We start from the raw sequence: 11,585 nt of genomic DNA on the forward strand, positions 1-11,585 counted from the left end.
CCCAAATGATGGACATTCACTCCTTTTCCAATTCTTTGCTACCACACAATGAGCTGCTACAAACATTTTTACACATGTGAATCCTTTCCCCACCTTTAACATTGTTTTGAGATACAGGCCCAGTAATGGCACTGCTGGGTCAAAGGTATACACAGCTTTACAATCCTTTTGGCATAGTTCCAAATTGCTCTTCAGAATGGTTGAATCAGTTCACAACTCCATTAGTGTCCCAGTTTTCCCACATCTCCTTCAACATTTTTCATTATCTTTTCCCGTCATCTTAATCAATCTGAGAGTTGTAAAGTGGTACCTCAGAGTAAACATATAAAAAATATATGTGATTATGGCCACCCACATTTCTGGTACAGAGTTTGACGTCCTTTTTCTTCTCTCTGGAGTCCTCCCCATAGTCGTCTTCTGACCACAGGGTCTTTGTGACATGGTTTTATCATCTGTTTTCTTCTGGACTGCTCTTCCCTGTCTCATGATCTCCATGAATTGTGTGTGTCTCAGCTCAATTGCTGCCTCCTGCCTAGATTCATTCAAATGGAAAAACTCTCAGACTTCCAGAAAGCATGTTTTCTTATTTATCAAGTACCTTTACTCTAGAAACTGGAAGGAAAGAGAAAGAAATCCCTCTTCTGCCATCCTGTTGTCTTTTGCCACAAGTGACCAACAGTTACCCTCGACTTAGACTTACTTGAATTCTTGAAATATATTGATACCATAGTACTACAAGAATTATCATCCAGAAGCAAAGCCAATTGTCATATGGCATTTGGCCTTGCCCATTTCCAATTCAATGAAAGATTTGTTCACACCTAGGAACCACAGGAGATAAGAGTAACATACCATTAATATATTAATACATCATTTCCTTTGTCATTCTTTGCTTATTGTGATATAAATTACACCATTTTTATACAAGTATCATTCAGACATAATGAATCCAAGTCATTAGAAGGACTTTAAAGAAGTAGTAAAATTTGGGGGAGGGGAAGAAGATGGGCTTAGAAGGACAGAGCTTAAGTTCATTTGGGGGATTGAATTTGAGTTGTCAAAAAAAACAAGTACAGGAAGTTTAAGTGTCTTGGCTTAAGTCACATAGACCATAAGCATCAGAGACAAGATCATATTAAAGATCTAATAATGATGAAGAATTTCATTGTGTCTAGAATTAGTTCATTTTATTTTTGGACAATTCTTTCTTATGTATGTTGCTGCCATATTGCTGATCCTCGGTCTTTTTTCTGGTGTCAAAGAAAACAAAGTTTAATCCTCCTTCCTTATAATATACTGTCAAATATTTGAAGACAGTCAGTCAGTGTGTCCCCCTAAATTTTCTTGAGGTTAAACATGAATTTCTTCAACTCTTTCCCATAAGATGGTTTCTATTGCCCTCTCTTGCCCATTCAAGTTCTTCTTCTGTACTCTAATTTGCTAAGATCTATGACAAATCTAATGCATAGAACTGAATGTGAAACTTCAAACACCATGTTCATAGAATAGAGCAACAGACTTTTGCCTCCTAGTAACTAGACTTCCAGTAACTTTGCCCTAATTTAGTTCTAATAATTTGATTTTCCCACTCAACCCTGGCATAATTCACCTTGAATTATTTCAAAAATGTACCTCAAGAAAAATCAGGATCTTGTACTCCCCAGTATCCCCCTCTGGGGCTATCTAGCTTTCCTGACCCTGTAGCCAAGGCCACAGAAATTATAAAGATTCATATCTTGTGATGTACCACATGATGTATCTTCATTTTCTTCATGGAAGTTTGGGGGTGGAGGAGCTGAAGACCTAGAGGCTGTTTTATATTGATTGCTGTCATTTTTCCTGAAAATATGACCTCTTTATTCACTACTATTTCCAACTAGGAATAGAGCCAATGAAACAATCTGGACCACTTCATGCATTTTACTTCACCTCTGACAGTGATCACAATTTAGATTTGAAAGGAATTATCCCAAATGAACATTCAACTATAATCTGAGGACCTACTAATTCAGAAGAAGGAATTATATAAACAGGTTGTTTATCATATCAAGTCTTTCTTGAAGGAGTATCATGGCATTAGAGCATTAGGAAAGGAAGGAGGGGGGCAGAAACTAACAGCTGCTGGCACCTTCCTGTGAATAACAGAAGGATCTATTTAAAAAGAAAAGCAGTCAAATAAGAAATGACTTTATCACAATACTTGTCTACCAGATTTCTTGGCTGCCTTAGCACATCCTTCTGTATCAGGCTTGAAGCATTTCATGATCAGTATCCAGCCCCTGTGATGACTCACTCAAGAATCAGCCATGTGACAGCTAACAGCTTTCACAGGAAATCTTTCCTTTAAAAAAAAACTAATCCAACAAAAGTCATAGAAATGTAAATCATGCCTGCATGAAATCCTCCATTGTTGGCAAAGGATAATGGATAAAATGAGTCCCTTGTCCAAATAACTACCTTTACAATAATTTCCAACTAAATACATTCCAACTATAATAACAATATGATAATAAAATCATCGATTTCCAGCTGAAAAAGACCTAAGAAGTTATATAATCTGTTTTATAGATTAGGAAACTTATCGTTGAGAGGTAATCTGTATAAGAAAAAGAACACTGGAACTGGATTCAGGAAACCTGAAGTCCTAGATCCAACATTCACTAGCTCTATGACTGTAAGATAGCTGAACTCTCTGAGTCAGTTTCCTTATCTGTAAATGGGAATAATTCCATCATTATTTGCCTCATAGTAGTGATTATCAACTGAAATGATGGAGTATATATAAATTACTTTGTAAACTTTAAAGTGGCATATTATACCATTATTAGCTATTATTATGTCCCCAATTCTCTATGAAATGCTTAAATTCAAATAATTAAATTTAGTAAATATTTTTGAAAAATGTACAATACTAAGTTTTAAGAATAAGAAGACAATAAAAAATAGTTTCTGCCCTTACGATACATATATTTTACTGGTGAAGGGGTGAATGAAATCAACATGGATATTGCATATGTGTCACCAAGTGTCACCAAGATAAGCATAGATGGGGGCCAAAAAAAAAAAAAGAATTCAAACTTAGGACTAAGTGAAGATTGAAAATTCCATCAACTAAGGAGACAAAGCTAAGTTTCCTGAGCTGAGCCTTAAAAGAAAATAATGAATATGAAAAATATAAGACGATGTATTCAAGACAAAGAAAACACATGTGAATGCCCACATGTAAACAATATTTTATTGAGTTTGAGAAACAGGCTATACTTTAATGTGTCTAAAATTTAGAGTACATGAAGAGAAGTACAAAGAAATAAGATCTAAAAGATAGGATCATATGATCACAAATTGAAAGTTGAAAGGAAACTTAGACACTATCTAGTAGTATACAGCTAGATTGTAGAAAGCCTTACATGTAAGGTTAAGAATTTTTCTATTTTATTTCAGAAAAAAAGAGACTAATGGAAGAGAGAGAAACAGACACACACACACACACACACACACACACACACACACACCCGAGACAGACAGACATAAAGAGAGAAAGCTAGACAAAGAGAGAGAGATGGAGACAGAGACAGAGAGGGACACAGAGGAAAATAGAAAGACAGAGAGAGACAGAAAGATAGAAAGCAACAGAGAAGGGGGACAGGAGAGGAGAGAAGATGAAAGGGGAGGGGAGGGAAGGGGAAAGAAGGGAAGAAAGGAGGTGGAGGAGAGGGGAGAGGAGAGACAGAAACAGAGAGAGACAGAGAGACAGAGGCAGAAACAGAGAGAATGCCAAAACTTGGTTAAAAAAATAGTATAATAGTTTATAATGTATGTACAAGCATAAGGCATAGACCATTGAATAAAGGGAAACTTACCCTCTTAGTAAGAAGGCAAAGGAGCTATTCTAATTGTTCCCTGGTGACTGTAGTTGTTTCCTGATGACTGTAGTTGTCTCCTGATGACCAGCTGACTGATATAAATCCTCACTGAGAGAAAATGTCCCATCTGTAGTCTATAAGAGAAAGCAATAAAAACCCACTTTGTGAATCCTTTTCCATCTTCCAGATTTTGCATTCTCTTGTATTTCCAGATCTGGATACCACAAGATAGGAAGGGGATTTCTTTCTCTACCTCCACATAGGGCAGCATTGACAACTTATAGCAGAAATATATAGTCATAGGAAATATATGCTTACATGTAGGCTGGGAGGGGAATTCCTAGAACTCCCAATACTGTCTACCTTCTATTTCCTTCTCTGAGTCAGGTCAAAGAAGTACAATGCTGAAAAGAAATAACCCTTAGAAGTTTCCTTATGGGTAATCCTGAATTCAAGAATTTCTAAATCTGAATGTTTCAGAAAATAAAAGTTCCTGAGTTCAAAAGTCAATTACCAGGCACCCAGAGGGACATTACATTTTTTAACATCAAGCTTTCCAGCAGAAGAAAGCCACCAATAGGATGGTTCTGTAGTGAACAGACTAAAGCCAAACTCCTAGAAGACAAGATATTTGGACCTTGTCAGATGTCTGTAATAATGTTACAAATGACTCCATTGTGCAGTTCTGAAACAAATAGGGAGTTTTTTGTTCACTGTATTAGTTACTTTACTTTCTAGGAGTGTGTAACAAATGCAGTGGGTCACTTGAGTGTACTTTTTTTAACCTATCCTATATGTGTTCACTCATGGGTCCTTTGCATCTTGTATATTTTTGGTGATAAAAAAAAACTGTCTAGTATCTATTTTTTATATTTTACATTCAATTTTATATTTCAGGAAAGAATTTTGCTGCATACATTTGAAGAGACTTAAATAAGAGTGATATTTAAATTTTGCTTTGAAGATTTCCTTTCTACTGTTGTTCTAAAATAGGAAAGAGGGAAGAGGTAGAACCCAAGAAAGAACCTTACCTCTGGGGCACCAGGTTCCCATGTTCAGAACCTGGTTCGTTGGAGTCCAGAAGTCATTGGGGAACAATGGAATTCAAATCACTCTTAAAAACTACATTTTAATCTGATTTTTTTATTTTTATTTTTGAGTTGCTTCTCCTGTCCTTTGTAGTCCAGGTCAGTCAAATTCTAATTTTTTCAACTATTCAATGTCATTCATTAACCACTGTAGTAGATTCCTAATTCCTTTCAAACTTGCTCATTTTTTCTTTCTTCTGAACTTGGACTTTAAATTACAGTTAAATAGAACATGTTAAACACATGCAGTCTTTCTAAACATATTTCTATATTCATCATGCTGTATAAGAAAAATCAGATCAAAAGATGAAAGGAAAAAAAATAAGCAAACAAAAAACAACAACAAAAGGTGAAAATACTATGCTTTCATCCACATTCATTCTCCATAATTCTTTCTCTGGATGTCAATGGTGCTTTCCATCATAAGTCTATTGGAAATGCCAGCTTAGTCCATCACAGTTTATCTCACATAATCTTCTTGTTGCTGTGTATAATATTCTCTTGCTTCTACTCCCTTCATTTAGAATCAGTTCATGTAAGTCTTTTTTAGCTTTTCTGAAATCAGCCTGCTGATCATTTCTTATAGAACAATAATATTCCATTATATTCATATATCAAAATTTAATCAACCATTCCCAAATGATGGACATCCACTCAATTTCCAGCAGAACACAGTTTTTAAATCCAAATTATATCATGGTTTCTCCAAAAATCTTCCGAGGAACTAATCAAAGTAGGCAATGAGAAAGCAAAAAGCACTACTACTGTGAGGCTTTCTTAAAATTCTTCTCCTAGAAGATAGGGAAAGCAAAGATAATTTGTTTCTTCTGATCATAAAACCAAATTCAGAAAATTTAACTAACTTGCTCAATTCATCACTGGTAAATAATAAAAACAAAGAAAATTCAGTCAACAATCATTTATTAAATGTTTATCATTTGCTAAACACTGTGCTAAGTATGATGGGGGGAAAAACTCTCTCTGGCCTCAAGGAGCTCTCATTTTAATAGGGGAAACTAGATCCAAAAACTATTACTGTGAAAGTTTTCAGTCTCATTTATATGTTTCTGTCCACTCCACTATGGCTGCATTTTTTACCCCCCAAAATTTTTTGTCATTGTTTAGACATTTTTTTCAATTCTTTGACAAAAAAATTAATGTTTTGCCATTTCCTTCCCATTTTACAAATGAAAAAAACTGAGGCAAACAGTTAAGTGACTTGCACAAAGTCACACAGCTTATATTAAGTATCTAAGGTCAGATTTGATCTCAGAAAGATGAGTCTTCCTAATTCCAAATCCAATGCTCTATGTACTGGGCTACATAGCCACCTATGAAGAAATACCATTTTGATGCTATTTAATTCAGTGAAGAGAGAATCTATGCTCAAACCATATCTCATATACTAACCACCTACCTCTCAAATTTGTTGTAAAGATCAAATGTGAGAATATTTGTAAAATTACTAATATATTGTAGATACTCTATAAATGCTTATTCCTTCTATCTCCCCTCTCATTTACTAAGGACATATATGTATTTTTCTTCCAATAGAGGAATTCTTTAAATCTGAGAAACTATATTTCTATATAGTTCTATATATTTCTATATTCTCAATCACTCGCATTTTTTTCTCTTTTCAATAGAAACATATATGACATAAGGTAAAGAAAGGAAAAGAAAGATTAAGTTAAGCTGGAGGAAGAGGAAGAAATGGAGGAGGAGGTAACGAAGGAGGAAGCTGGGTAGCAAATGTGTGGCTGTTTTTCACATATTTTTATAGCTCAGAAAAAAATTAAATCTGAAGGCAAACAAAAAAAAAAAAAGCAGTCACACAGATAGATATAGATTATGCTTAGTGAGAATCTGCTCTCCAGGCCATTCTCTGCAATCTATTGGTAGGCCCACCCACTCCTATTATCTGTTCTGTTGCTTTTATAACATTTATTTCTAAAGAACTGAAATGCATTTGGTGGGAGTGGGGACCTCTTTGCATTCCTGGGGTTGTTTAAATGGGCTAACACAGTAAACCCATATTCAAGAATACCAATTACAAATCCAACCAAATTTATTTCTGCATTCCCCATCATGCAATTAGAAAAAATAAGTATTAGATTCAGGATTCACAGTAGGATTCTGAGTTTTGAAATGAAATCATTTATAATTAATTGAGAATTGTCTCTCTCAAAAGTAATGTAAACCTATTTTAAAATCTCACTAGCAGGCATTGTATCAATTGTGAAGCTGCAGACATTAAACAAGGGATCTAGCAAAGATGATTAAAACATGTTCTTTTCAAGGGGGAAAAGAAAAGGAGGAAAGATAATTAACTTTACAGGCTGTAAAAGAACAAGTTACTCCAATTACTAAATGGATTTTTTTTTCTTTTGCAAATAAAATACATCCCTTAGCATAGTAATCTACACCTATCTCTAAAATACAGTGTGGCTGCTGATAGTCTCAGAGAAATTATTATTCACTGGTAAGATCAAATGTTTCTTATATGTAGTAGGAGAAGATGAGAACATTATTAGATGATTCTGTTCTTGCTTAAGAGAATTGCACTTGAAGTTCCTTGAGTATTGATCCATACAACTCTGGATGTCTTATATTTCATTCTGGGAAGGTCATGTTTAGAAAATGTTGGAGATGGGAGGAAAAAAAAGGAGAGAAGTAACTTTTTAAACTATTTATGTCAGAACTTCTTCCAGAGTTCCATAAGAACTGATTAATAAGAAAAGTCCTCTTCAGATATAAAAGAACAAGCATTAAGCATTTACTATGTGCCAGGCACTATTCCAAGGATTGGTGACACAAAGACAAGAAAATCTCTGCCCTCAAGGAACTTATATTCTAAAGAAGGTAGAGAGTCTGTACCTATTTAGGCATATTCAAATAGATATAAAGTAATTAAAGTAATTTGAGAGAAAGATCTTAGAAATTAGGGAATGGGGAGATCAGATAAGTTTTCATTTTATTCTAGTTCACTATGTGTAGGCCTTGGCATAAACATGAGACTAATTATCTTCTTATTTCTCAAAATCACTTCCACAAAGAGAAAGGAGTATATTTTCTCTCTTCTTTAGGGCAATTTAGACTAGAATAGAATAGAATGGAATGAAATTAATTTTTCTCCTTTTTCTGGGTTATTTCCATTCACATTTTTGAGATCATCGTGTATATTGCTTTTCTGGTTCTGCTTATTTTAGTTTTCACTGGTTCAAATAAGTCTTCCAGTGCACCTCTGCATTCACTATTTTTTATTGTGCAGTAATATTCCATTATATTAATGTACCATAATTTGTTAAGCTAGTTCCCCAATCAATGGATATCTACTTCTAAATCAAGTGCTGCTATAACGATGCTAATGTATTTTGAAACTTTTCTTCTCTCTTTGACAGCTTTTGTGTATATAACTAGAACTGGTATCTCTGGGTCAAAGGATATAGGTATTTTTAGTCAGATATAATTCCAAATTGCTTTCCAGAAAGTTGGACCAATTCATAACTCCACCTACCAACTGTGTGTTTGACTTTCTACAAATAATTAACTGTGTAGAAAGACAAACACACACACACACACACACACACACACACACACACACACACATAGTATAACTACATTTAGTTTGCAATTCTGTTTTCAATAATTTTTGGTTCATATCCTTTGACCTTTTATTCACTAGGGAATAGGTCTCAGTCTTATCAGTTTGTCTTAGTTCACTATATACTTTGGATCCTTATCTAAGATATTCAATGAAAAGAAAATGCCATCTTTTAAAGCAAATATTCTTTTAGAAATGCTTTATGATTGTGATTCATAGAATATCACAATCTCAAAGGAATCAAAATTACAGGTCAACCAAAAGGCAATGGAGGGATACATGGTAAGCATAAATAGTCTGCAGCATATTGCCAGTGACGGATTGCCCACACAGAGCAGTATAGAAGATAACATCAAGGAGATATATGATTGGAAAACAATCTAGACTGGTTATGTATCAAGAGTGCAGGATAACAGATAGATAGCAATGCCTGCTGCGTTGGTACCAAAATAGTATCTTAAAGACCTCCTACAAAGTCATTAAGTTTTCTATGGAGAATTTACAGGAGCAACTAAACAAAAATTACAACAGGTTTAAGATCTGAAGGTCTGGATGGATTACAATCTGTACCATTGAAAGGAATGTCCTTGTTAATAAGATCACAAATCGAGGAAAGTATTGAATAAGTGCCTGCTATGTCCTACATCATGGGGAGTGGGAGTAGAGATTAAAATTAATAATGATTAAGTAGTATGTGACAGCTAAATGTGATGATCCAGAGACAGCTGAGACTAGCATGCCTTATGGTCTTCTGATATAGGATTTGAATTGCAGGTCTTGCCTAAATCAAAGTTCAGTACTGCCATATTTTCTCTCCTATACAGTCTAATCCCATCCAACTTCCCATATCCAACCCATCTGAATAGTGGTGCATTTTTAAGTGTGTAGATAATGAGATTTTATCTAGGTAGAGGATTTGTTTTTATAGGGAGCTGTGCATCATTGATTTCCTGGGATTGTCAACTGTCCCTTTTGATTTTACAAAACCAATTATGTTCAATCAACACAATTAGAGATATTTCATTCCATTCTACAAACATTACTGAACATCTACTAACCAGGGAAAGCTCTGTGCTAAGTGGGGGGAGGAGGTACAGGGGAGAAAGAGTACTAAATAGATGAGTAAAAGATGGTCTCTGATTTCAAAAAGGCCTAAAAATAAAATAGATAGGAAAAGGAAGTGTATATATGTAATAAATCACATGTATATATTCTTTTGGGAGGGGAGGGGGAATTGGGGTTAAGTTACTTATCCAAGATCACACAGCTAGGAACTGTTGTGTCTAAAGCCATATTTGAACTCATGTCCTCCTTTCTTCAGGGCTGGTGCTCTATCTACTGCAGCAACTAGCGGCCCCACATGTATATATTCTAGTGGAAGTAAAAATATATCAAAAGGAACTAAAAAGCAGGAGTAATGATGGTGCCCAGAACAGAGATATGGTTTTGAAGTCCAGAAGCCAAGAACAAGACCAGAAGAGAAATGAAGGCTAGTTTAATACCTTCTCCATTTAGTTTTAATATATTTATCAGTCATCATATATCTTCAGTTATTCAATAGGTATGAATATGAACATGACCTAAATATTTTTCTAGATATAAAAAGAAAGATTGACTAGATTGGCTCAGAGACTTGGGCAAACGCTCTGAAACTTGTTGACCAGCCAGTGAGTTGGAATCAAAATTTTTCAGGTGACTTGAATGGAAATAAGAAAATAGCTCAGTTAGAGAGAGAGGAGCATGATACCACATGACACCTTTGTTTTGTTCATTGTCTCAGTTGGAGTAGAAATTTCTGAACTTCAGAGGATTCAGAAGATTTGGGTCTTACTCATTTTTCTACCTCCATCCTTGCTGAGGCACGGTAGAGGAAGTTTAGAATAAAGTCTTGAAAGGAAGGAGGAAGCATACCAATAGGCGCTCAGCAGTTAATGGCAATAGAAAGGCAACCCTCAGATCTTCAGGGTTATCTCTAGATTATGAAGGGACAAGTAGTAGCTATACTCTGGACACACACGTTATCAATGCAAAGTGGGAGTTGGAATAGTTGTCTCTGAGTATGTACTACACTATCTCTTTCTCTTTAAAGTCCATTCTCTGTCTCTTTCTCTGTGTGGTGTGTCTCTCCCTATGTGTGTCTCTTTGTCTGTTTCTCTCCTCTCTTTCTCCGTCTCTCTGTCTCTGTGTTTGTCTCTCTCTCTGTGTCTCTCTCTCTGTTTCTCTCTGTGTATCTCTGTCTCTCTCTCTCTCTGTCTTTCCTTTTCTCTCTGTCTTTCTCTCCTTTTCTCTCTCTCTTTCTCTCTGTCTCTGTTTCTATCTTCCTCTGTCTCTATCTCTCTCTCAGTCTGTCTGTCTTTTTTTTTCTCTGTCTCTCCTCTCTTTCTCTCTGTCTCTGTTTCTGTCTTCCTCTGTCTCTGTCTCTCTCTCTCTCTCTCCCCTCTCTCTCTCTGTCTCTGTTCTTCTCTGTCTCTCTGTGTTTCTTTCTGTTTCTGTCTCTCTGTCTCTCACTCTCTCTTTATCTCTCTGTCTCTCTCATACACACACATACATACATACATACACACACACACACAAACACACACACACACACACACACACACACACACATATACATTGAAATACAGGGAACTCTCCACTTCACTTGTTCTGTCAGTCATGACCAGTGAAGACACAGTCTTCAACATAGTCGGTTTTATGGTATAGAATTTTTGGTCACTAACTTCTCAGAGCCATAGTTCCTGCCATGAACTTTGCCATTCTTCTTGCAACAATTAGGCCAAATTAGAAATCACAAACCCAGTCATAGTCAGTCTCTTTTAGTCTTCCCTAGGCTCTGACTCTCCAATCCTTGACGCAAAAGCATCCTTATGACAGTAGGGAAGAGGGAACAATCTCTTTCTTCTACTAGAATCTCAGAGTATTCTCAGTCAAGTTTCCTCTGAAAATTATCCTGGTCTCTCAGAAGACTCAGAAAGACAACAAAAGAGGGCCAGATTGTTTTGGAAATATATTAAAAAGAGATTATGATCA

General features: G+C 35.5%; 1 long non-coding RNA gene across 1 annotated transcript; it reads right to left on the reverse strand.

Annotated features, from left to right (window-relative positions):
* Positions 1–265: 265 nt before the first annotated feature.
* Positions 266–4,497, reverse strand: LOC116420683. The gene is made up of 3 exons (XR_004231077.1): positions 4,182–4,497; positions 3,861–3,997; positions 266–821 (listed from the first exon to the last, which is right to left on the reverse strand). It is a non-coding gene; the product is annotated as an uncharacterized LOC116420683 (long non-coding RNA).
* Between the last annotated feature and the right edge of the window lie 7,088 nt (positions 4,498–11,585).

This window comes from Sarcophilus harrisii, chromosome 1, assembly GCF_902635505.1.
Source record: "Sarcophilus harrisii chromosome 1, mSarHar1.11, whole genome shotgun sequence".
Classification (NCBI taxonomy): Eukaryota; Metazoa; Chordata; class Mammalia; order Dasyuromorphia; family Dasyuridae; genus Sarcophilus; species Sarcophilus harrisii.